At 35.8% G+C, this 27,842-nt stretch overlaps 1 long non-coding RNA gene across 2 annotated transcripts in view; it reads right to left on the reverse strand.

The window, feature by feature from the left end:
• The window catches only part of LOC103883934, a 115,926-nt gene that overhangs the window by 36,903 nt on the left and 51,181 nt on the right, over positions 1–27,842 (reverse strand). The window contains exons 5-6 of one of the 2 annotated variants that reach the window (XR_001902033.3): positions 9,833–9,938; positions 6,335–8,267 (exon numbers count right to left, since the gene is read on the reverse strand). This is a non-coding gene — a long non-coding RNA (uncharacterized LOC103883934). Of the gene's footprint in view, positions 1–6,334; positions 8,268–9,832; positions 9,939–27,842 lie in introns of those variants that run through there. The other variant, XR_001902034.3, reaches the window with a different exon arrangement.

Here is a 27,842-nt window from a genome sequence, read left to right on the forward strand (position 1 = left end):
ATAGGGAATCAGGAAGGTTCCTTTTTTCTGAGTTAGGTGGGTCCAAGTCCTTTTCCAAGTCTCCTCTTCTGCTTGCCTTTCCACAAAGCTGAAAGGGGTGTTGAGAGAAAAGGGATGGTGTGGGTGAGGAATGGATACATTTCTTTACCAGGGAAATGCAGCTCTGGGTCCACCAAGACCTCTGATCCTGTGAGAAGGGAGCCAGTGGAGATGCAGCTAAGCCTCCTGCCAAGGAGAAGCAATCCCAAGAGCTTGTGCACTGCCACGTGTAGAGAAAGAATCTGCCAAATGCTGGAAGGAGAGAGAAGAATGGAGGAGCCTGAGGAGGAGCAAGATGGCCCAGCCTTTTGTCTTCTCTGGCCCCTAAGAGCCAGAACAGGAGCAACTGCAGCGTCTGGAACTGAGACTGTCAAACTTTTCTGCAAACCTTGTCAATTCATCTTCTTCTTTTGGGATAGGGTGAAGAGGGATGAGAATGGAGCTATGAGCATTCCATAACCAACTGGTCTCTCTGCATTATTTGTTTTTTGTTTGTTTGTTTTTGTTTTGTTTTGTTTCGAGACAGAGTCTTACTCTGTCACCAGGCTGCAGTGCAGTGGCACGATCTTGGCTCACTGCAACCTCTGCCTTCCGAGTTTAAGCGATTCTCCTGTCTCAGCCTCCAGAGTAGCTGGGATTACAGGTGCTCGTCACCATGCCCAGCTAATTTTTGTATTTATAGTAGAGACGGGGTTTCATCATGTTGGCCAGGATGGTCTCAATCTCTTGACCTCGTGATCCATCTGCCTCGGCCTCCCAAAGTGCTGGGGTTACAGGTGAGAGCCAACACAGCAGGCTCTGGCATTATTTCTAAACCCCCTTCTAAAAGTAGCTTTTGCCCAGGTCATAAGGAATACCATCCAGCTCTCCCTGCATAGTTCTCCCTCAGGGTTGGACACGACACTCCAGAGCCTAGGAATCTCTCATTCCTCATCCACCCAGTGACTAATGTGTCATTCCCTTGCAGCCCAGTGGCCCCCTTCTCTGCAGACCCTTCCTTGGTGCATCCAAACAGAATTTCCCTTTTTGCTATAGCCAGGCCCACTGCAACATCTTTAATTATAGTGACTCTATGTAAAGATTATACTTTAATTATACTATTCATATTAGTTTATGTCTATTTTCCCTAGTAAACCTTAAACTCTTGGACATCAGGAACTTTGTCTTAAGAGACTTCCTATCTCCCAAATAAATAGGAATCTGGAATGGTGTATTTCCTTAATAGAAATGTTTTAAATAAATGGGGAAGGAAGGAAGGAATAGAGAGGATGGAAAGGAGAGGAAGAGAGGGAAGGAAGGAAAGGACTATTATTGATTGGAAAGGCTTGGGTTAAGAACTCTTAAATTTCAATTTTAGAATTAAACTGTAATTTTTCTTTATAAAGAATTAGAAGACTGGTAATTTATATATGACGAACTACTTATTCTTTTAAATAATTACTGCAAACACATTTCGCTGCATGAATTTCGGCAGATGTGGAAAGCACAAAGAAGAATCTGGCCAAGATTTTAATAGCATGACAATGGCTTTCGACGCATTGTTTATCTTTCTTTCCAGGTAACAGCTTTAAAATCCTGCGACTTCTTCAACAGTCTGTATGTTAAGAAAAATGTATTTTCCAAAATGCTGATATAGAAAAGCACTTTGCTTATGCCCTGCTACCAGGACTCAGCCAGGGTGCTGTGACCTTTAACCTACCTTTGCTTTCTTGATAATCCGAGAGTGGTGTCACTAACCGGTCACCATCCTGTTGAGATTGTCTGTCTTTATTTATCATGATGTTTTCAACCTTGAATCTTTCACCTGTATTTGTATCTCTGTGTCCAATGTCATCTGCCATTGTAGGGAGCCTTATATTTCTGCAGATTGACTTATGCTCTTCATGTCTTTACCTGAGATGCAGAAATTCCTGATGTTCTTAAGCTCAGACAAATAATAAATAATGGAATAATGACTCCTCAATTCATTTATTTCAGTTTTCTAAACTAAATTTTACAATGTGAAGTTGATATTCTTTCTAAATATTTGGATATAGGAGATTGCTGTGAAGTTATATTATTTATCATAATTTCATATTCTTTGAAAGTTTTTTTAAGATTGTGTGAACAGAGGTAACTCTTCTTTAATAGTTACCTGTGGAATCCATCAATTATTTATGTGTTAGTTTATATTTTTGCAAACAGAACCTGAAAAATTATGTAGGTAGATACATATTTCTTTAAGATTTTTACTCTTCTACTTTTTGATTGTTTTTTTCCGATTACATTTGAATGTTATAGATAATCAATTTTCATGAATATTTTAAGTTGTATTTATCTTAAGCATCTTTTACTTTTAATATGTGCATAAATGAAATATGAGGAAACCCAATAAAAATTATCAACTGTCTTGAGAAGCTGAATTTCATTGGTCATTTATTGTGGTAGTTTCAGTCTCTCTCCTGTCATGTAGATTTTCATTGTGTATATCTAAAAATCTGTAAATAGACAGATCAAATTAAATTATTTTCTTTAAAATTGGTGGTATTAAAATATGAGGGTAATACATGGCCTTTTCTGGTAGTTGATACTTTGTGTTTATTCAAACTATCAGCCAAAGATGTATTTTTACTTTGTAGCATTGTTGAAGTAGATTTTATAGCTTGCACTAAATAAATAAATCTTTTTATGATAATTGTAATTTTGTTTGCTCTTAAATATTTATAGGTAATGTTATTTACATACTTCCCCAATAATTAACTTACTCATTCTACTAGTCAAAATCTTACTAAATAGGTACTATACCTAACTCACATAGGCAATATAGGGATTAAGTGCCTAGGCTCTGGAATCAGACTGAAATCCCTGGTTCTCCACTTTCTAGGTGGATGTCTATTAAATGAGGATAAATTGTTCCAGGTGATAACAATTTCATAATTCCGTAGGATTATCATGAAGGTTGATTTGGAAATGATGTGTAAAGTGTGTAGTGCACACTCATAGTGAGTTCCCAGAGCATGTTAGCTATTATCAACATTGCTGGATGCCAGCTGGATGTGATGTATATTAATTTCTTTTTCATCTTCTATGTGTAATAATTCCAGAAATCATCAATGTTTTCCTGTTTAGGTTCAACAGTAAAGCTATCATCTAGAGGCCTTAAAATTACCACTGTTTAGAAAACAATCAATGAGGCAACGTGAGTTCATTTCCTATATGACTAGTTTGTAGCCAATATTCTGGCTGCATTAAGCAGCTTTTGACATAAAGATCATCTCTACTGCAGCTGCTTCATGGGTTGATGCATTGCTGGCTTGTTATCTGGAGACTTTCTTGAGCAGTCTATGTCAGTGTGTGACTCTAAGCTTTGGCCTTTGGAAAAAATGATAGGAACATTAACAAAGCCAAGGTTCTTGTTCTTTCAGGGCAGCCATTTCTGCTGTTCACACCCAAGGGATTCAAGAACATGGTTCTGACCCTCCTGAGGATTCAGCCAAAACGTGCCAAGCCTGGGTGGCCATTTCAACATGACTTTGTTTCCGTATGATGTATTCGGTGCTACAAAAACTTGTTGAGCAGATGCAGCACAGTGATACTTTACACAGTTATTGCCACACTGAGAAGCCTGGTTGCTTTCCAAGCCCTAACCATGCTTTATAAAACTCTTAGAAATAGTGGTTAACCTTTGGAACAAAAGATCTATTTGAAGCTTGGCTTTAGAACAGAAATAATAAATTTCAGATGAATTAATGAACTAAACATAAAAAAGAGAGAAAACATTTAAACAATCTCAAGTGATTAAAGAACAAGAAAAAATTATTTGTAAATTGTTTTTTCATCTGTTGATAGGAAAAGGTTTTCTAAATTCAGATACAATGGAATAAATCCCAAAGGAAAACATGGCCCGATATGACTAATTATAATATGCTTTCTTTAAACTGTAATACTTCAAAAACTTTAATAATTAGAAGAAAATTTCTAAAAGCTTTTGCCCAAAAATGACAGAGAGCTATGATCATTGCTTTATGAAGTCTCTTTACAAACAAATAATAAAAATATATTTTTCTAATTTATAGATTGTTTGAAACAGATGTGTGTTTAAATAGATGTGGGCTTTTTTTTTTTTTTTTTTTTTTGAGATGGAGTCTCACTCTGTTGCCCAGACTGGAGTGTGGTGGTGCGATCTTGGCTGACTGCAACCTCCGCCTCCCAGGTTCAAGCGATTCTCCTGCCTCAGCCTCCCAAGTAACTGAGACTACAGGAGCGTGCCACTGTGCCCGGCTAATTTTTTATATTTTTAGTAGAGACGGAATTTCACCATATTGACCAGTCTGGTCTTGAACTGCTGACCTCGTGATCCTTCTGCCTTGGCCTCCCAAAGTGCTGAGATTACAGGCATGAGCCACTGTGCCTAGCTGATGTGTGCTATTTTCAGAGATATTGTTATTACCTATTTATTTCATAGAGTTTTCATGAGGATTGAATTTAAAAATACAGGTAAAATATATAACACTGGGCCAGGTGCAGTGGCTCATGCCTGTAATCCCAGCACTTTGGGAGGCCAAGGTGGGCGGATCATGAGGTCAGGAGATGGAGACCATCCTGGCTAACACAGTGAAACCCTGTCTCTACTAAAAACACAAAAAAACTTAGCCAGGCATGGTGGTGCACACCCGTAGTCCCAACTATTCAGGAAGCTGAGGCAGGAGAATCACTTGAACCCAGGAGGCAGAGGTTGCAGTGAGCCGAGGTCGCACCACTGCACTACAGCCTGGGTGACAGAGCAAGACTCCATCTCAAAAAATATATATATACGTGTGTGTGTGTGTGTGTGTGTGTGTGTGTGTGTAGCACTGTGCTAGCACATGACAATACAAGTATTAGATATTATTTTTACATGTTGGAATAATAGTTGTGGGCACCCTACTAGTAAGAAGAAGGTTGAAAGAAAAGTTGTTTGATGCCTGTGACTCAAGAGTATGCATACATTTCAGACTTCTAAACTTGAAGGGGTCTGGACTAAGCCATCTGTACCCTACATATAAGCAGCCACTGCAATTTGGAATAAAAAACACATATAAATAATGTATGAATATATTCTACCTGAAATTTCACTCAGGTCTTCACTAATTGAAACACAAATGATTCAGCACCCCAAGAAGCAAATTCTAGCTTTATCAGCCAGTCAAGGCAGGAAACGAACAGCAAGGCAAGCCCGCTTCCCATCTGTAGAGCAATGATAGTGACTTGTCAGTTGTCCCAGCAAGAAGTGGTATAAAAAGAAATTCCCAAGCTTGATTGAAAGCATCCAAGAATATCTCTAATTATATCAAAGAATGACATGCGATTTTTCTTGAAATTTTTAATTTTCATTCAATTTGCTTGAAAATGTAAATATGCTTCATTCAGTACCAGTTAAGAGGGTCTAACAAGGCGAAAGTGGACAAACAAATCCTGGAACCACTATTAGAAGAGATGGAATCACCGGCTCAGTTATAAAGCAAACCTCAGTGGTTCTAACACAAAATTTCTGTCTAATATATTCATTATATTTCTCTACATTTCCATTTTAATTATCGTGAAGAAAAGACAGCCACCCTTTTCCATGTGCCATAATTTATATTTGCTCTAGCAAGATAAGTAATACCACTCTAAATACATCATAAACAAAATATTTATTAGGAAAGCCTCATTAGCATGCATTTCATTCTGATAATAAGGTTTAGGAATTTAAATTAATATCAGTGTTATTCGAGAACATGGCTATTAACATTTAATAATATTTAGCATTTATACAGCCCTTTGTGTTTCCAAAGTACTTTAGTCATTAATTAATTAAACCTCAAATTATCATGGTGAGCAGGTTCAGCTCATGGTTCCTTCAGTTATAAAAATCATATTCACAAGTATTTTAACTTTTCAACTAGGAATTCTCACAGTCATTTTCTTAGATATTCTCTCATGAAGACTGAGATTGCTTGTATATACAGGTAAGAATCCCTCAACTGCAATCCGTTAATGATATTCTCCTTGCTAGTTGTGAGGATGAGAAATGGGCAACTGGCAGGAGAAGGAGAACAGAGCTCTTTAGCTGTTTCGAAATTTCTTTCTTTTTTTTTTTTTTTTTGAGACAGAGTCTCACTCTGTTGCCCAAGCTAGAGTTACGGTGGTGAGATCTTGGCTCACTGCAACCTCCGCCTCCCAGGTTCAAGCGATTCTCCTGTCTCAGCCTCCCAAGTAGCTGGGATTACAGACACCTGCCACCACGCCCGGCTAATTTTTGTATTTTTAGTAGAGATGGGGTTTCGCCATGTTGGTCAGTCTGATCTCGAACTCCTGAACTCAGGTGATCCGCCTGCCTTGGCCTCCCAAAATGTTGGGATTACAGGCGTGAGCCACCATGCCCAACCGAAATGCCTTGATTCTTACTCTGCCACTGTTGCTTCTGCTCCCCCAGCCCCTGACATGACCCCCTCAAAAGCTTCAAATAGGCTCCAGACTTAATCTCTACCCATTTAAGCTATGTCACAAAAGCACTCTTCAAAACAAAATAGTTTCCAGCCAGGAAACATCCACACCTAAGGGATAAAAATACACAATTGAGAACTAAATCCACAGTTGAGGCTAAAGTGAAATTTAGACTGAAATCATCAGTTTGCCTGGTTAGGCCCACCTGGACAGGGATTAACAGTGTGAGTTTGAGGGGTATCCTGACTGTTGGAGAGGCTGCTGCCCAGGAAGATTTCTCAGTGGGTGTTGGTTGCCTCCTGGAAACAATGTCAAGGCAAACCTCTTTGTCTAAACTCACGTGGGCTGTTAGGTTGCAGTGCCCTTGTCTTCGTGATCCACCCCAGCTCCTTCTCATGCAAGGAATATTGCCATCTGCTTACATTTGGGGTCCTTTACTGTGGCCCGGGGCTATTTGCCTGATACATGAAATGCTCAGCTTTATTAAGAGAGTCTCAAGGCTGGTTCTTTGCCTTATACTGTAGGTCCTGCAGGAGCCAGTCCCCAAGGGTCCATTCTTAAGAGGTTAGGACAGAAAGTTCCATCGCCTTCCTCTGAAGGATAATTTTATCAAGGCTAAGCTGAGAAAAACTCTGGAAACAGTCACATACTGATAGAAGAAAGCATAAATTTATTATCAGCAGGGAAAAAGAAAATTATTATCATCCATCAGAGTGGCGAAAGAGACAAGAAAAGAGTCTTAATGCAGTCACCCTGTGGGTCTTAGCCCTGCCTTCTCTCGCTGTGTACTGGATTCACAAATGCCTGTTTTTAAAATACAAGCAGATTCATTGGAGTCATCAGGATAATGGTCTCCACCTTCAGTGGCCCACAACTACCAGGTAGGAGTCACCAGATCAAAACAGATAGAACAAAATTCTTCTTGGAAATAAAATGTGCCCAGCATTATATGGCTACATAAATCCTAAACATGCTACAAAATTACCATCCTTTGGGACAGAATTTTCTGGGTTGTAGAGACGGCTCATTTTCTGTGGGTCTTCACCACCCTGTTAAGAATTTGAACCTACCCTTGAGATCATCAGTAAACATCTGTTTTATTTACAGAAAGAGAGCCAGAGAGAGAGAGACCAAAACTTACCTTAACCTTAAGATTCTATGCATGAATGCTAAAACGATACCCTGACACACAGCAGATAATCAAATATTCATTTCCAATATGAACCCTCACTCTACAGTATTTAATGGTTCCCTATTACCCGTATGTAGAAAAAATTCAGACTCCTTAGACGTGATATTCAAATCTTTTACAATGTCATATTTAACTCTCCACCCCTTCCCAACCCTCAGCTTCACATGTCCTCTCCAATCCCAGCATATAAACTGTGTTTCAGGTGACCCATAGTGTATTTGACTACTCTATGAATATGCAGGCTGATGTACCAATCTCTGGGCTTTTCTTCAATTTTCTTCCAGTACCCGAAATGCTCATATATGTTTCAGTTGCTTCCAGTACATTGTGAGATCCTTGACGAAATGGATGGGTATTATTATTTCTTTATTCTCCACAATGTATATAGAACTTTTTGAACGTGCCAGGCATTCACAAAATGCTTTTGTAAAAAGAATTGGATTGAAAAATGTAAGCCAGATTTTTTTTCATGCCTGCTTCTGAGAAGCAGCATTGAACTCCAACACATTTTATCTAAGGAAAGATTTGTAGCATGAAGTTTTTTTTCAAGATTTGTTTTGATGTAGACCCAATGGAAATACGATGGCCTCTGGTCAGAAATAAGATAGATTACAATCAGAGAGTCAGCTAAATGTAGGAAAACTAGCTAGAAATAAACCTTATGATTTTAATGAAAAATCTTGTCTATGTTTAGGAAACTTTCTGGGCAAGAAGTTCGCAAGTAGAAAAGTTTCGATTAATGTACATACATTTTAAGCTCTTTTGTGCTCACGGATAAAAGGATCGATCACATATGTATAAGGGGGAAGAAGTACCATATTAATTCAGCAACTGTTTGACACACATAATGAATATACACCTTCCAAATGTGGGAAATTAGATCGGGAACCTTCCCACCTACAAGCCAGATGATCTCTCTGTTTCAATGATGCCACATGGGAGTCCAGCAATTACTGCATTTAAATCAGCATCAAGGTAGTTGAGATACACACACACACACACACACACACACAATCACACACACACATAAATTTGAATTGCAGATACAATGTTTAGAGATTTTTAAAAATACGAGAGTATGTTTATAGATTCTTTTCCCCCCTTGAATAGAATAAAGGACTGATGTTTTAAGAATCACTTTAGTTTGACATGTAAGAAACATATCACAGGGCTCTGCTTTACATAGGGCACTAAGCTAGATGCTGAGGACTTAAGGACCAAAAATGTCTGCCCTGGATTTGAGGAGGTCACCGTCTACTAGCAGGAGGGCCAGATGTGCAAACAACTAACGAAGTGACATGCTCCCTAATAACAGTAGTTATAAAATGCTGCAGGAACGCAGATCAGAGAGCGATGTATTCTGCCTAAAGAGATTTTGCCAATAAAAAGCATCACTAAAGAGCTAACTATTGAGCTAGGTGAGGAGAGAATGGAAGAGCTCTTGGCAAGAATAAAAGCAAAACAAGAAAAGTTTGTGATACTTGGAGAGACAGGCAAGCATTTGTGCTGGGATGGAGGGTAGACTGAGTGGCAGGGATGAAACATTCAAAAGCCAAACAAACAACATCAGTAAGTAAAGCAAGCCTGTGGGGACTCAAGGAAACTGGAGAGGGTGTGTCCATCTGGGGAGGCTGGTAACTGCACAGATCTGACAAATGCATGCTGATGGTCAAAATGCTGGCTCAGACTCACCAGAATTTGGGAGTTTTTAAAAAGACAGAAATCTAAATTTATTATGAGAAATCTACTGCTTCTTAACTTTGGAAAACTGATTTAGAAATTGTAATACTATGTAACAGTCAAACAAAACACATGTGTGGGTTAAGTACAATCTAGAGATGGATGTATGAATCCTGTCACCTGGGTGACAAGGATAAGAAGGGGTTGGGGACAGGTTGTAAGGAGGAAAAATGAAATCATAAGTGTGTTTGGCTTTTGGAGTGAGGGAGATGCTTATCCTGATTGTGGTGTTGATTTCATCACCCATACATATGTCAAACCTTACTGTATAATTTAAATATGTACACTTGATTATCGGTCAATTATACCTTGAAAAAGCTATTTCTAAAAGTTTTTTTTTTTTTTTTAAAAAAAGCATATGCCCTTCCAACATTAAACAACCATAAAATTAAAATAAATGTGTTTTCTACTTACAAAGACTTTCCAGCATCCCTTTTCTCATGTCCCTGATTCAAGGTAGCTCAGGACAAGAAGAAGGCATCGTGGTGGACCAAGGCTCTTTGCCAGCAGCCGCGGGAACCTTGAGAGCAATTTGGAATGAAAGGAACAGGGAGGGTGAAAGACATGAAGCCTATTCTTCCATCTCTGAGTTCGGAGTTTCTTTAGCCTCTTGTTTCTTAGAAATTAAGAACTAATAGAATCATAAGAGATAGAAGAAAGACAAAACACAGGGAAGGAAAATAAGGAGAGGTAGGGCCAAAAAAGGGTACAATTCGATCTGGCTGGTTTTCTGTGCCATCCTTCCCCTGTTCCTATGGTCTTTTCCTGGCAGAAGGCTCTTCTACAGGCCTCTTGAAATCCTTATTTTGGACCCATCATAAAAAGTGTAAGTCATGATGTAAGTAAAACAAGTGTTGCTCTAAAGCTTAACAGTTTATTGTTAATCACTTCACCCTCCAGGCTATTATGAATTCAGCAGCAAGATGGTCCACTTAAGATAGGAAAGGGGTCCAGGGCTGATTTGTGGTGGTGAAATTTTCTGATGAGCCTATTTCCCTCCATTTCATATGCTTAATTAATTAATTAATTAGCATACTCTTTTTTTATTTGATGATAGATAATACTATATGCTCTCTCTTGAGAAATATAGGCAAGCAAAAGACAGAGAAGCTTATAACTCATATCTCCTAGGAGAGGGATCTTCAGGGATTTCTATCATCTCTTCTTTCAAGTAAAGTTAAATTCCATAAGAGAAGAAATTACACATTATCTTGTACACGATGAATTTTTTTCTTCCACTTTTCTTCTTGAGTGAAAAGGCAATGATAGAAAATAAAAAGTAAGATTCAAAATTACATTAAATCCTTGTAATTTGTGAGCTGTTCTGTTAGTGATGAAATTGTGTCTAGTATAAATTCTCAGCACAGTGGATACAGTTCTGCTCCATGACTCACATTAACATTAATAAGAGCTGTGCCATCAAATTCCACAAATCACATAAAGAATTATCTATGCTGGATGTTAAACCATGGGGAAAGATAGCAAATGCGAGGGGACTAGATAGGTCAAGTGATAGGTCATAGACCACATCAAAGCTAAACTGCTAGGAGGGTTACTAGGGGGTGCTCACTGGTCAAACAATTGTGTTCGTAGAGGCACAGAAGACTGGCTGGAAGCACAGGCTCTAGGGTCAGGTAGAACTGTTTTACCCTGGATCTTCTAGTTAATCACTTTGTGATCTTGGAAAAGTCATTGATTTCTCTAAGTCACATCCCATGATGTAAAGTGAGTACAGTGCTTGGTATGTATCAACCATACAATAAAAGACAGCTGCTGCTATTACAGATTCATAGGAAAGATCCTTAAAAATCATCTCATTCTATCAGCTCTTTCTACTTCAAGGAGTACATGGAGACTAGGAATATAATATTACTGGCCTAAGTTTACACAACTGATTAGAACAAATCTGGGAGAATAGAGCAGACAGTCCTGAACTTTTATCACCCTATGTTTGTGTTTTACTTTACAGATAATATCTGTCCTTTATTATAGCTTTATTGAAGTAGAATTGTCATACAATCAACTACAATTACTTAAAGTATATAATCTGATTAGCTTCAACATATAAATACGTTCATGAAACAATCACCACAATCAATATAAGGACCAGATCCTTCACTTCTAAAAGTGCTTTTCTCCTCTTGTGTAATCCATTCCTACCTTCTTCTACTACCTCTAGACAACAGCTAATCTGCCTTCTGTCATTAAGATTAGTCTGATATTTCTAGGGTTTTACATAAATAGAATTATATAATATATGTATATAGTATATAGTCTCTTTTTTGGTCTAGCTTCTTTTACTCAGCAAAATTATTTGGGATTTATCTTTGCTGTTGCAATTTTCTATATTTCATTCTGTCATATTTTTGAGTGATGTTCCATACCACAATTTCTCCATCCATTAACCTATTGGTAGATATATCAGTTGTTTCTAGTTTGGGGCTATAAGAAATAAGTACACTAACTTATTTTGTTTGTTGTGAACAAAGACTTGTACACTAATGTTCATAGCAGATTTATTTATCATAGACCCAAACTGACATGTGGTTTTCATTTCTCTTGGGTAAATATCAGGGAGTAGGTTATCTGTGGTTTATGTTGGGGGTGGGGGGCATATAGTTTTTTTAAATAAACTGCCAGACTGTTTTTCAAAGTGACAGTTCCATTCATCATCTCTGTGATCAGTGTATGAGAGTTCCAGTTGCTCCACACCTCCACAGACACGTGTAACGGTCAGCTTATTGGTTTTCTGATGCTGTGTAGCAAATTTCCACAAGTTTAGTGGCTTGAAACAAGATGCATGAATTCTCTCACATTCATGTGGGTCAGAAGTCCAGACCCACTGGGGCTGGATTTATTTCTCAGAATCTCATAAAGCTAAAATTAAGGTGTTGTCTGGCCTGCATTCTGACTGAAGTGTGGGTTCCTCCTTCAAGCTCACTCCGTGTGGCATGATTCAGTTCTTTGATGTTGTGGGAGTGAGATCCCCATTTGCTTGTTGGCTGTCAGCCCACATTCCTTGACATGTGGCCCCACGTCACTTTCAGAGATAGCACCAAGTTGTATAGAATCCCTCTATTCCTTCTGAGCTCTCTGACTTCCCCCATACTGACCTCCAGATCCAGATTCAAAGGACCTGTGTGACTAGGTTAGGGCAATCCAGGTAAGCTCCCTATTTTAAGGTTAACTGATTTAGGAACATAATTACATTTTCAAAAGTCCTTTTGCCACATGAGTAAGATTTCATCATATTCATAGGTTCCACTCACACTCAAGGGGTGGAGATTACTCAAAGCATTATACAAGGGTGGAGGCCATTGGGGATAATCTTAGAATTGTGCCTACCATTGCGTTTTCAGTTCTAATGTAGTAGTATTTCATGATGATTTTAATTTACATTCCCCTAATGACTAATGAGATTAGGCATCTGTTCATGTATTCACCTGTAATCTGTATCTCTCCTTTGATGAAATGTCTGTTCAAAACTACTATTTTTCAATTGGGCTATTTGACTTAATACCATTTATTTTTTAAAGTTTTTATATATTGTAGGTACAAGTCTTTTGTCATATATATGTTCTGCAAACATTTTCTCTGGTCTTTGACTTACTTTTTCATTTTCATAACAATATCTTAAAGTGTTAAAATTTTTAATTGGATCAAACCTAATTTATTAATGTTTTTCCTTTTATAAGTTATGGTTTGTCCTGTGTGTCATATTGAAGACATCTTTGGCCAAACCAAGGTAACTCGTTAAATATTTTTTTCTTACACAAATTTTATAGTTTGAGGCCTAACATTTAGGTCTATGATCTATTTAGAATTAATTTATGTATGTGGTATAGGGTAAAGATCAAGGTTCATATTTTGCATATTGCTCTAGTAATATTTGTTGGGAAGGTTATCCTTTACATATTGAATTGCATTGGCATTTGTTTTGAAAATAAATTGTCCATGTATGTGTAGGTTTATATCTGGAATGTTCCACTGATTTTTGTGAATATGTTTATGCCAATACAAAGCTGTTTTGATTACTAGTAACTTTATAATAAGGCCTGAAAGCAGGTAGCAATAGTTCTTTACATTTCTAAAACAAGCAAACAAACAAACAAAACTGTCTTAGCTCTTCTAGATCTGTTGCATTTACATTTACATGCAAATTTTGGAATCAACTTGTGAATTTCTACAGAAAGCATGCTTGTGGTTTCATGAAGATTATGGTAAACCTATGAAACAGTTTGGGCAAAATTGATATCCTAAGACTATTGGGTTTTCTGACCAATGAACATGCTATACTTTTCTATTTCTTTGGGTGTTTTTTTTTCCACCATGAATTTTTTTGGTTTTGAGAGTACATGTCTTACAAATTTTTAGTCAACATATCCCTAATATTTTGTCTTTATGAGAACATTGTCTCTTCAATTTTAATTTCTATTTACTTATTGATTGTATACAGAAATTCCATTTTTATATATATAGATAGATAGACAGAATCTATATGTTGCAAAATTGGTAAAGTCACTTATCAGTTTCAGAAGCCATTTGGTAGATTCCTACGTTTTCTACATTAACAAGTATATCATCTGAAAGGAAAGTTTTATTTCTTTGTTTCTGATCTGAAAACTTTTTTTTTCCTCCCTTATTGCACAGGCTAGGACCAGCAGCACACTACAGTATAAACTATAAGAACACACATCATTAACTGATTCCCAATCTTACAGGGAAAGCATCCAGGCTTCCATCGTTAAGCATAGTGACGGAGCTACAGATTTTTCCTAGACGTCCTTTATCAGATTGAGGAAACTGTCCTCTAGTTCTTGTTTACTGAGGGTTTTTTTGTTGTTTGTTTGTTTTTTAATCAGGAATCAATGTTGGATTTTGTCAAAGGCTTTTTCTATATCTATTGCGAGGATCATATGATTTTTCTTCCTTTGGCTTGTAATATGGTAAATTATATTGTTTTAGCCTATTAGTATGATGAATTACAGATTAAACCAAACTTGCAATCATAGGATAACCCCTACTTGATCATATGTATTATCTTTTTTATATATTGTTGGAATTCATTGATTAAAATCTGAAGAAATTATGTATTTATATTCATAGGGGATATTAGGCTTTAGTTTTCCCTTTGTATGTTTGTCTGACTTTGTTACAAGAGTAATTATGCCCTCACAAATTGAGATTGAAAGTGTTCTCTTCTCTCCCAGTTTCTGGAAGAGTTTGCGTAATTTTTTTTCTTCCTAATGTACTTGGTAGAATAAACCGGTAAAGTTACCTGTACCTGGAGTTGTTCTTACAATACAAATTCTGCCTTTAATAAATAAAGAGATGTTCAGATTGTCTATTTCTTCTTAAAGGTGCTATGGAAATTTGTGCCTAGAAAGGAACTTCTCAATTTCATCTAAGTTTTTGATTATTGGCATGAAGTTTTTCACACTATTGTTATCCTTATGATTTCTGAAAGATATGTAGAGATATGCCCTGTCTCATTTCCGATATTGGTAATTTGTATTTTTTTCTCTTTTTATTCTGATCTAATCTGCTTAAATGTCTATCAATTTTGACACATTTTTCAAAGATCTTGCTTTTCTTCTACTAATTTTGTCATTACTTTTGCAATTTTTATACATTTGATTTATGCTCTTCTTTTTATTATTTTCTCCTTTCTGATTTCTTTGGATTTCATTTACTGTTTTTATAGTTTCCTAAAATAGAAGGTAAGATAACAGATTTACGGTATTTATTTACTTTTAATATAAACATTTAATATTATAAAATTCCTCTGGGCTCTGAATAGCTGTGTCTCTCACAATTTTTGTGTAGTATTTCAATTTTCACTCAATTCAAAATGCTAATATTCTTTCACTTGTGGGTTATTTGGGAGTGTGTTATATTTTTCAGATACTTGAAAAATTTCGAGATATCTTCCTGTTACTATTTTCTAATTTAATCCTATTATGGTCAGAAAACCTACTTTTTAAAACTTCAATACTTTACAATTTGTTGAGAGATTTTTGTGACTCAGAATACAGCCTATCTTGGTAAATATTGTCTAGACTTGATAATTTTGCTGCTGGTGGTTACAGGTTTCTATAAAGATTAGTTAGATCAAGTTGTTTGCTAATATTGTTAAAGTCTTTTATATCCTTGGATTTTCTGTTCACTGGTCGATCAATTATTGAGGGAAAAAAGTGCTGAAATTTTTGGTTCTAATTGTAGATTCATTTATTTTTTAAGTCCTATTGGTTTTGCTTCATGTATTAATATTTTAAAGCTCTGTTACTCGGTACATAAAACATTTACCTCTTAATTAATAAACTCTTGTCATCATGAAATGATCATCAGCAATATTATTTGCTCTGAAATTTACATTGCCTGATACGAATGTAGCTACTTCAATTTTCTTTCAATGCTAGCATAGTATATCAATGTTCATACATTAGCTTTTAACCTATTTTTTAAGTAATTACAATGGGTATCTTTCAGATATGTCTTTTTGAATCCAATCTGGTCATCTCTACCTTTTAATCTAGGTGTTTCAAGCATATGCCTTGAATGTGAATATTGATTTCTTTATGTATTAATCTACCATCCTGCTATTACTTTCTATTTATTCCTTCTGTTCTTTGTACCCTTCTTCTTCTTTACTCCCTTCTTTAGAATGACTTGTGTACTTTTAGTTATTCCATTTTAACACCACTATTAGCTACTGTATTTGTTTGTTCTCACACTGCTATAAAGATGCTATGCAAGACAAGGTAAGTCATAAAGGAAAGAGGTTTCGTTGACTTACAGTTCTACATGGCTGAGGAGGCCTCAGGAAACGTAATCACGGCAGAAAGGGAAGCAGGCACCTTCTTCACAAGGCAGCAGGAGAGAGTGTCAGCATGCAAAGGAGGAACTTGCCAAACACTTAGAAAACCATCAGATCTCATGAGAACTCTCTCATTATCACAAGAACAGCATGGGAGAAACCACCTCCATGATCCAATCACCTCCTTCCCTGGACACAGAAGAATTAAAGTTCTCTCCCTCAATGCATGGGATTACAGTTTGAGATGGGATTTGAGTGGGGATACAGAGCCAAACCATATCAGCTACCAATTTCAACCAGTACATTTTTTTTTATCTGAACATGATATTTTTCAAATCTAGTAGTTTAATTTGGGCCTCTTTTTAGCTTCCATATTTCTCCTTAACATACCTCTGCTTTACTCTACCTCTGTAAACATGTAGAGTATATTTACAATTTTTAAAAATGTCTTTGTCTTCCAATCCTATTATATTTTCCATTTCTGTGTCTTTTGTAATGGTTGAGTTTTATCCTTACAGATTAGGTTTTCCTTCCTCCTTGCATGCCTTGTAATTTCCATATAGATGTCAGATATTATGAATGTATGCTGTTGGATGTTGAATGTTTTAAATATTTTTGAGCTTTGTTTTTGGATACAGTTAAGATACAGTACCTAGAAATAGATCAGTCCTTCTGAGGCACTTTGATACGCAGGATGAGAGCAATCTTTTATCTAGGGTTTATTTGGCCCGCTTACTGAGGCAATATCCTTCTGAGTACTGATACTGTTACTTATACATTATGAACTTTCCACTCTGGTTACTGAAACAAGAGTAATTCTGTCCTAGTGGGACTCTATTGCTTTCTTGATTCTTTTCCTAACTTTAAGTTTCCTCACAGCATCAGCTGAGAAGTGCTGAGCTGAGGACTCCAGAGAACTCCTCTGCAGGTCTCTGGGGCTCACTCTCTTGCCACTCTTTTATCTCTGGTATCATTCCCTGCTCCTTCTAGCTACCTTGTACTCCCCAAATTCTGAGCTCTGTCTCCTCAACCCAGGAACACTCCAGGCTCAATTTGGGCTTCCCTTTTGATACGATTTAGCTGTGTCCCCACCCAAATCTCATCTTGAATTGTAGCTCCCGTAATTTCCACACGTCATGGGAGGGACCCAGTAGGAGATAATTGAATCATGGGGGCAGTTTTCCCTATACTGTGTTCCTGGTAGTGAAGGAGTCTCACAAGATCTGATGATTTTGTAAGCGGTTTCCCCTTTTGTGTGACTCTCATTTTCCTTCTTGTCTGCCACCATGTAAGACGTGCCTTTTGTCTTCCACAATGATTGTGAGACTTCCCCAGCCACGTGGAATGGTGAGTCCATTAAACCTCTTTTTCTTTATAAATTTCCCTGTCTCAGGTGTGTCTTTATCAGCAGTGTGAGAATGGAGTAATACACCTTTCTTACACTGCTGCCTGGAAACTCACCCCAGACAATAAACTGAGATCTTGTGAAGCCCATCTCACATTTTTCTTCTCTCAAGGATAACCGTCTTGCACTGCCTGTGGTCCCATATCTGAAAACCACTGGTTCGTGTATTTTATCTAGTTTTTCAGTTGTTTAAAGTGGAAAAGGAAATCTGGTCCTTGTTTCTCTATTACGGCTAGAAGTAGATGTGTTCATTTTTAATAAAAATACAAATCAATAATATAGAAAAGTAAAATAAAAAATAAGTTGCCTGAAATTTTCTAACCTAGATATAATCACTGTTAGTAATCTCCCTTAATTTCTTGTATGCACACATATATGGGAAATAAAGTACATTATAATTTGCCTTTCAAGTCAATAAAAATGTTTTATCATTAGTTTTAATGATCACATAGCATTCCACTGAATGCATGCAATATAATCTATTTAACTCATCTCCTACTACTGAATAGTTAAGTGTTTCTAACTTACTGATATTTTTTTAAGTATTCTGATAAACCACAGTAACTCATACCTATATTCTGTTGCTTTTTGCCCTGACACTGAGATGATTTTAAAACTCTAAAATTTTCCAGGCTACCAAGTTTGTTCTGTGGCTTCACCTCATACATATTCTGCTGGAATTTTTAATAAGGAGAAAGGTGAGAAAAAAGACAATTGATTTTGACAGGTGATGTTCTGACCTGAGACTGATAAAATGTGAAAATTTTTGACATCAGCTGAGTGTGAACTCTTTCTGGGGAAATTGAGGCTTGTAAAGCCTCATTTACATGAAAATATACAGGAGGAGACTTAGGCTGCCAGTTTATTGGCTAAGTAACTAAAAATGCACAGTACTTTGGCAAGTTAATTCAGGTTGGTGCTAGAGGCAATCTGAATTGAATACAAAAATTTTTTAGTCATGAATTGTAGTTAGAATGAGTCCTGGTGGGAAACGCACACTACAATTGAGTGGCAGTTGGCTTAGCCTGCTGAAATAACTTGATGATCTAATCCGTGTCCCAACAGATGAATATCCCTGTGTTTGGACCTAATAGTTGTGTTTTACAGAGTCTCAGCCAAGAGCTCTGGATTATGGGATAATGAAAAATGAATAATACAGGTAGAAGTGCCATTGAGTTACAGTTGAGATATGTTAATAGACAGTGAGGTGAATTTGCAATAGACTAAAGTAAACTACATTACTATATTTTACATTTGCAAAGCTTAAAAAGACAAATAGCTAGGCATATCTCTTGCAGCAATATAAGAAAAGTAGACCAATGTTTACACACCAATAAGGAGTATTAATTTTCTATTTGTTTTACTAAAAGGTTATACCTTGACATCTGAACAGTATAAAGTGTGAAAAAGCTTTCCATTTTTGTAAGTAAGACTGGATTTCACGAGTCTTAAGAAAATAAACAAATTGATATCTTTTTTTTCTAGTTCTTAAATTTTATGTTCTGAGAAATTATTAACTAGTTTTCCTTTGGGTATTTAAAGCTTCAATGATAGATAAGGAGGAAAAGACAAGCTCTTCACAAAGAAAAATAAAATTTTAATGAAGATGTATTACTAGATTCGTATAGAAATGTCAGGCAATTGAGGAATCATGTTAAGAGAACTTATAGAGAAAGGGGAGGCTGTGGAAAGAGACGTCTGAAAGAAGAAAAGCTGGAACACATTGTCAGACAAAACGAGGCAGCCACTTTGGTGGCAAGCAGTTAAGATTTGGCTTTTAAACATGTCATGTTCAAGATTTAGACAAGAGGAAATAAAGGAATTCAAAAATAAAATTGGGAACAAAAGTCCATGTTCCATTTAATGACATTAGAATTGTTTTTGTATTTTTGTTGTTGTTGTTTGGAAAACATTCACCTTTCATTTGTTTATGGTTTAAAATCAAGATTCTAAAGGTAGTGTAGACAGACATTCATTGCATTTATTTATTCATTGGCTCCAACCTTTATTGAGCACACACTATGAATTCAATAACACACTAACCTGGGGATACAATGAAGAGATACAGTAGGTGGAAAACATTTTGAAAAACTACTCAAATAGTTAATAGTTACAAATGAGGTAAGAGTTATCGAAAAAATAAAGTTCCCATTTTGTAACTTGCTATTTTGTTTTCATTGTGTCCCATGACTATTCTTAAAGAAGATAGTTTTACCATTATTTTTTCAGGCCCAAACAGCTTATTTGTTTCCTGGCCCAGTAGTGGCCTGGCATACTACTGCATGAGGTACAGAGAAAGAAATATTCTCTTCTCCATGGGCTGAAATCACAAGACAAAGTTGCATAGTTGACAAACTATGATACATTCCACATCATTTTTTTCAGACCTTGAAAATACATTCCCAAACACTATTAATCGTAATTATTTTGTGCCAAAATCAGGAAACATTACTTAAATATTGAGACTTGGTAATGGACTTTCAAATGGTACAGTTAACCCATTTCTTAATTATTCATCTTTCACTTTCCATATTTGTTGGCGCTTAGGTTTTAACCTTGACATTCAGGATGCAGTCAGGGAGTTCCTACACACTCCAGTCGTTTACAGTGTCTCCACATTTTTAAATATTTCTAAAAATTTAATTATCTTAGCTGTTAGTACAGGACTATGTATGAGCATTTGTTGAGGGTAAATGTTTACTTTTAAAGTAAAGATGAGGAGGGAGAAAAGATGATGATTGTGATCTGGCAAATATAGTCATGTGTCACATCTGATGTTTCGGTCAGTGACTGATGGCATATACTACAGTGATCCCATAAGATTATAATACCATATTTTTACTGTATCTTTTCTGTGTTTAGACATGTTTCAATACACAAATACCATTGTGTTACAATTGCCTATAGTATTCAGTACAGTATCATGCTATACAGGCTTGTAACCTAGGAGCAATATGCTGTCCTATATAGCCTAGGTGTGGAGTAGTCTCTCCCATCCAGGTTTGTGTAAGTGCCCTCTATGATGTTCACACAATGATGAAATCACCTAACAATGCATTTTTCAGCCTGTATCCTTGTTGTTAAGTGATACATGACTGTAAGACCGGAAGCACATATGGAGCATCTCCTAAATATTCAAACTGTGCTAGAGGTATCTACCAGAAGTCACAGTGCACAATGCAAGATCTAAATAAATCTTATATCGCAATGTAACATGTGCCACAATACAACCCAAGTATCATCCAGGTTCTAAAAAAGCCCAGAAGAGAAGAGAGAAATAACAAGGGATTTATGTCTGAACTCAGTATTTGAAAACAAGTAAATAAGAATTCACCTGTTGAGGAAGGCTAGGAAATTCAAGTAATAGTGCAATGTGTAAGACCAGCACGTTGAGGAGACCCAAGTAGCTCCAAGGGGCTGAGGGGTGAGCTGTTGGAGGGAGGGCAGTGCTCTGCTCTCATGTATTTTCAACCTCTCCCTGGTTTTTGAAAAGAACATAGTTGTCTGATGTGGTACGTTTTTAGGTGCTTATTCTATCATTTACTGAAAGAAATGTGTCAAAAATCTTCTGCTATGATTGGGAATCTGTTTTTCCTTTTGGCTCTATTAATTTTTTCTTTATATATCATGTGGCTTTCCTATATATACGATGTATACATAGCCAGAATTAGGATTTTTTTATCTTCCCTGTGAATTACATTTAGTGTTATTAATAAACCTCCCTTAATCTCTACTAATAATCTTTTCCTTGATATACACACTAGGTTGTTGCACTAATTATTGATTTTTATTTAGTCACATATTTTTCCTTTTCACTCTTCCCTCATCCTTGAGTTTCCATCTGTAATCATTCATCATCTGCCTGAAAAACATTGTTTGGTACTTACATTAGTGTAGATCTGGTGATGGTAAATTCCTCTGTTTTTATTATCTGAAATTTTTTATTCTTAGCCTTCATTCTTCAAGGGTATTTTCATTGGTGGTGAAATTCAAGGTCTACTCTGAAGCGATCGGGATTCATTCCACAGTCTTTTCGCTTTCATTGTTTCTGTTAAGATATCTCTCCATTGAATGGTTGTTCCTTTCAAGATAATATTTTCCCCCTCTACCTGCCTTTTAAGATTTTTCTGTCTTTGGTTTTATTCTGATATTTCTAAATGTGGTAATCATTGTATTTGCCATATTCAGGATTTTTGACTCTGTGACTTAATGTCTTATGTTAATTTTAGAAAGTTCTCAAATATTGGTTTTAACCCATTCTCTCTTTTCTTCCTGAGATTCCAATGATATTAATTTAAGGCTTCCTTATTAGTATCTTAGATATTTCTTGCCTCTTGTCTGTGTTTTTTTCTCTCCATGTTTTCTTTTCCTCTCCATGCTTTGTTTTGGATGTTTTCTTGTATGTACATTCTTCATTTTTTGTTGTATTTATTATATGTACATCATAATTGTACATATTTATGGGGTGCAGTGTGATTTTAAATGCATGTATACATTGTATAATGATAAAATTGGGTAATTAGAATACCCATTGCCATAAACATTTATCACTTCTTTATGATGATAATAGTCAAGCTATCTTGACTAGAGCTATAATACATTTAGAGCCATAACACATTATTATTAGCTATAGTCACCCTATTGTGTAATGGAACACCAGAACTTATTCTTCCTGTTACTTTGTACTTGTTGTCCAATCTCTCCCCATTCTTCCTTTCCCCTTACTCTTCCCAGCCTCTGGTAACCACTATTCTAACTCTTTACTTCTGTAGAATCAACATATTTAGATTTCACATATAAGTGAGATCATGCAGTGTTTATTTTTCTTTGCCTGGTTTATTTCACCTAACGTAATGTCCTCCAGGTTCATCCATGTTGCTACCAACTACAGGATTTCATTCTGTTTTACAGGTGAATAGTATTCCATTATATATATACACACACACATATATATTCATATATATACACATGTATAACTGTATACATAAATGTATACATGTATATACATATATACATGTATATTACAGAGAGAAACAGATGTGTGTATGTATATACATATGTATACACACACACACACACCCCAAATGTTCTTTGTCCATTCATCTATAGATGGACACTTATCGGCTATTGCGAATACTGCTGCAGTAAACATGGGTGTGTAATATCTCTTCAACATGCTGATTTCATTCCCTTTGAGTATACACCTAGTAATAGGATTGCTGGATCATATGATAGTTCTGGTTTTTTAGTTTTTTGAAGAACCTCCATACTGTTTTCCATAATAATTGTAGTAATTTACATTCCCACAAACAGTTTCTGTTTCACCACATCCTCAACATCAATAGTTATTTTTTTGTCTTTTTTATAATAGCTATTCTAAATGGGGTGAGATTATATCTCATTGTGATTTTTGATTTGCATTTCCTGAATAGTATGTGATATTGAGCATTTTTAAATATACCTGTTAGCCATTTGTATGTCTTCTTTTGAGAAATATCTATACGAGTCTTTTGCTCACTTTAAATCAGATTGTTTGGGGGTTTTTTGTTTTGTTTTGGGGTTTTTTTGGGTATTAAGTTGTTTGAGTTTCTTTCATGTTCTGGATAGTAACACCTTGTAAGATGCAGTTTGCAAATACTCTTTCCTATTCTGTAGGCTGTCTCTTCACTCTTACTGTTTCCTTTGCTTTGCAGAAGCTTTTTAGTTTAACGTAATCATATTTGTCTATTTTTGCTTTTGTTATCTGTGCTTTTGAGGTTTTATCCCAAAACTCTCATCCAGTTCAATTTTATAAAGCATTTCCCCAATGTTTTCTTCTAGTATTTTCATAGTTTTAGGTCTTATATTTAAGTGTTTAATTCATTTAAAGTTGATTTTTATATATAGTGAGAGATAGGAAATTAACCTAATTGTTCTGCATGTGGCTATTCGATTTTCCCAGTATCATTGATTCAAGAGGATATCTTTTCCCTGAAATCTGTTCTTGGCACCTTTGTTTAAAATCAAACAAAAATGTAAATGCATGGATTAATTTCTGGGTTTTTTATTCTTTTCTATTGTTTTATGTGCCTTTTTAAGGTAAATACCATGCTGATTTGGTTACTATAGCTCTTCAGAATATTTTGAAGTCAGGTAGTGTGATATCTTCAGCTTTGCTCTTTTTGCTCAAAATTACTTTGGTTATCTAAGGTCTTTTGTATCTCCATATGAATTTTAAGATTATTATCTCTCTTTTTATAAAGAAAGTCATTGATATTTTGATAGGAATTGCATTGAATCTCTAGATCTCTTTGGGTGATATGGACATTTTTACAATATACCTCCTTCAACCCGCAAACATGAGGTATCTTTGTTTATTTGTGTCTTCTTCAATTTTGTTTATCAATGTTTTATAAGTTTTATTGCAGAGATCTTTCACCTCCTAGTTTAAATTTATTTCTAGGTTTATTTTTGTAGCTATTGTAAATGGTATTGTGTTATTGATTTCTTCTAGAAGAAATAGATTCCTAGACATGTACAGCTTACCAAGATTGAATCCTAAAGAAATAGAAATCCTGAACAGATGAGTAATAAGTAATACGATCATAGCAATAATGAAAAGTCTCCTGTTAAAGAAAAGCTTAGGGCATAATGATTTCACTGCTGAATCCTACCAAACATTTAAAGAAGAACTAATAACAATTCTACTCAAATTATACCTCCCCAGAAAACAGGAGAGAATACTGGCAAACTCATTCTATGAGCCCAGCATTACCCTAATACTAAAACCAAACAAGGATTAAAAAAAGAAAGAAAGAAAACTAAAGGTCAGTATACCTGATGAAGAAAGGTGCAAAAATCTCCAACAAAATACTAGCAAACTTAACAACACGTTAAAAAGCTTAGGTGGAATTCATCCCAGTGATGAAAGGATGGTTCAACATATACAAATCAATAACTGTGACACAGCACATCAACAGAATGAAGGACAGAAACCATATGACTATTTCAATAAATGCTGAAAAAGCGTTTGGTAGAATGCAATGTCACTGCATGATAAATAAAACTCCACAAACTGGGTACAGAAGGAACATACTGCAATACAATAAAGGACATACAATGCAACCAACAACTAACATTGTACTGAATGGGGAAAAGTCAGAACCTTTTCATCTAATATATGAAATAAGACAAAGATGCCCACTTTCACAATTTTTATTTAACATAGTATGAGAAGTTTTAGCCAGAACAATTAGGCAACAGAAAGAGACAAAGAACATTCATATTGAAAAAGAGGAAGTCAAGTTGTCCCTGTTTGCAAACATGATCATATATACATAAAATCCTAAAGACTCCACCAAAAAACTGTTAGAACCAATAAATAAATTTAGTAAAGTTGTAGGATACAATATCAACATACAAAAATCAGTAGATTTTTTTTTGGTTTTTTGTTTGTTTGTTTGTTTGTTTTTATTTTGTTTGGTTTGGTTTTTTGAGACAGAGTCTTGCTCCGTCACCCAGACTGGAGTGCAGTGGCACCATCTCAGCTCACTGCAACCTCTGCCTCCCAGGTTCAAGTGATTCCCCTGCCTCAGCCTCTTGATTACAGGTGTGCGCCACCATGCCCGGCTAATTTTTGTATTATTCATAGAGATGGGGTTTTGCCACATTGGCCAGGCTTGTCTGGAACTCCTGACCTCAAGTGGTCTGCCTGCCTTGAAAAATCAATAGTTTTCTTATGTCTGTCTTCTGATTTATTAATTCTCTCTTTAGTTGTGTCTAAGATGCTATTGAATTCATTCATTGACATCTTAACTGTGATTGCTGTATTTTTCAGTTCTAAACTTTCTATTTTTAATTTCTTATTCTCTGTCATAATTTTCAATTCTAATTCTCTTGCTTATTTGTTATGACTTTGAAAATTTAAAGAATATTTTAAAGTCTATCTTTGATTACTCTGTTATGTGATTTTCATGTAATCTCGTGCCCTTACCTGCTTCTTTTGAATTTTGGTCATGTTTTCATGTCTCTTTGATTATTTATTTTTGACTGAATGCTTGAAATTTTATTTTATAAATAATTTTATGACCAGAATTGTGCTGCTCTTCCTCCAAGGAAAATATAAGCTTATTTCTGGCAGGTGGCTAACAGCATTAGCAATTTAGGATAACATCAGCCAATAAGGGATTTAGTCCCAACAGAGACGAATCTAACCAAAAATCTTACTTCTAAGATGCTGTTCTTCTCATTCCCTACCCAAAGCCTCATTAATTGCTAGACACCCTGGATTTCTGTGGTATTTGGACTCTATTTCTTATAATCCTAATTGTAATCGTCTAGCAAAAACTCCTCAGCTTCTCAGCTTCTCAGCCTCTTAATTATATCTCCTGAAATCAGTAGATAGCCCTAGTGAAAAACCTATGATCACTTTTGTAGATTTCTGTCTTTTGTGAGATCGTGGCCTCAGAATTCTTCCTTGTGTTGTTAGATCTTTAAGCAGATTATTTCTGGTGTAAGTTTTCTAATTCTCATAAAATATTAATCTAAATTACCTACCATCTACTAACAAAAGCTAAACTGCCCTCTCCTAACTTCTGTACCATAGTCTAGAAACATATTGATATCTCTCTAACATTAATATTTTAAAGGGAAAAAATGCACTCTCTTGTTTTTGTGTCTCCTTAAAACCTGCTCTTTTTCTTAATTTCTCTTTGTAGCCAGGTTACGCAAAATAAAAGCCTATAACTGCTCTACTCACGCCTTCATTCCCCATTCACTCTCTAACCACTGGGGTCTTACATCCATCATAGCCCACAAACTGAAGGTATTGGGCCCACTCCCTATAAAGGACAATCTAACCAAACATCTCTTACTCCTACAAGTAACATTTTAATTTTTAAAACACCCTAAACAGGAAACCAGTGTCATTTTAATTTTTAAGTTTTCTTATCATTGAATTTGAATCTCCTTTCATTTTTTAAGCAATATTTGTATTCACTTTGCTTAAATTCCCTATCAGTCATCCTAGGTTATAAACCCCCCAGGACTTCCACTGTCGCTCTCATTTAAAACTAGATATATGGAGAGGCTTCTATCAGGATTATGCTCTAATTTCATCCCCTAGAGGAACACAAGGGTTCTATCAGAATAATCCTACAATTTAGTGTTAAATGCAGAGCTGTTTAAATCATGATAACTACTGTTCCATAGCTTGCCCTTGAAATGGTATCTAGCCTTACCTCAAAGGCAGTCCACTTTCAGCCTGTTATACCACCTTTGGCAACATGTGTCAGTGAGCTAAAGTGTGCCACAAAGAACCAGAAGCCAGGAGATTTGGAATCTATTTGTCCACAGAAGAAGGTGGTGCAATCTAAAGGGAAGACAATGACTGTCAAATTAAGAAACTTTTATTTTTTTGGCCCTATGTTGCCATTTGCTAGTTGTATGACATTAATTAAACTCATTTACCTTTCTGAGACTTTTTAAAATCACATAATATGAGAATAATCGTTCGGGCCCCAAATAAGTGGTTGTAGGTATTTTTGTTACTGTAAACTCTAAAATTCCCTGCTCTCACTCCCATCACCCTCTTCACTTCTTTTCTTCATATTTGGCAAAACCGTTTATGCTCTGTCTTTCCGCATGGTGTTTAGGTATAGTATCTTATAAAGACACTACATGTGTAAAAGAGAATTAAAAAGAAATTGATATGGGAGATGCATGGATATAGTAATAAAATAAATGCCTGAAATAAATCATAATGTACGAAGTTTGAGAGATATGAAGAAACAAAGAGACCCTGAATGTTTCTGAAATGTAATTGAATCTGGAGAGTCGCAGGGTCATATGGGATTCGTTTAACATTAGAAAGTTTGGGGTAAAAATAAAACAGTAATTCTTTGAGTGAGGGAGTCGGGAACAACAGAAGGAAAAATAAGGGATTGATGAAGGGTCAAGATAAGTGGAAGAAAGAAAATGACAAACAGGTTAATCCAAATGCTAGTCACTCCATAGCAAAACATTAAGAAATTGCAACAACACAGGCAAGCTGGACATTAGGGGTCTTGCCTATGAAAAATGAGTAAATGAAGACAACTTCCTAGACACTAAAGAATCCCTAAGACATTAGGATAGTAAATTCTGGGATCATGAATGAAGTGATTAAACCAAAGAAGAAAATCTTCAATAAAATAAATTTGATAGAAAGTATAGAAGAGGCTAAG

Source organism: Papio anubis, chromosome 6 (genome assembly GCF_008728515.1).
Source record: "Papio anubis isolate 15944 chromosome 6, Panubis1.0, whole genome shotgun sequence".
Taxonomy (NCBI): Eukaryota; Metazoa; Chordata; class Mammalia; order Primates; family Cercopithecidae; genus Papio; species Papio anubis.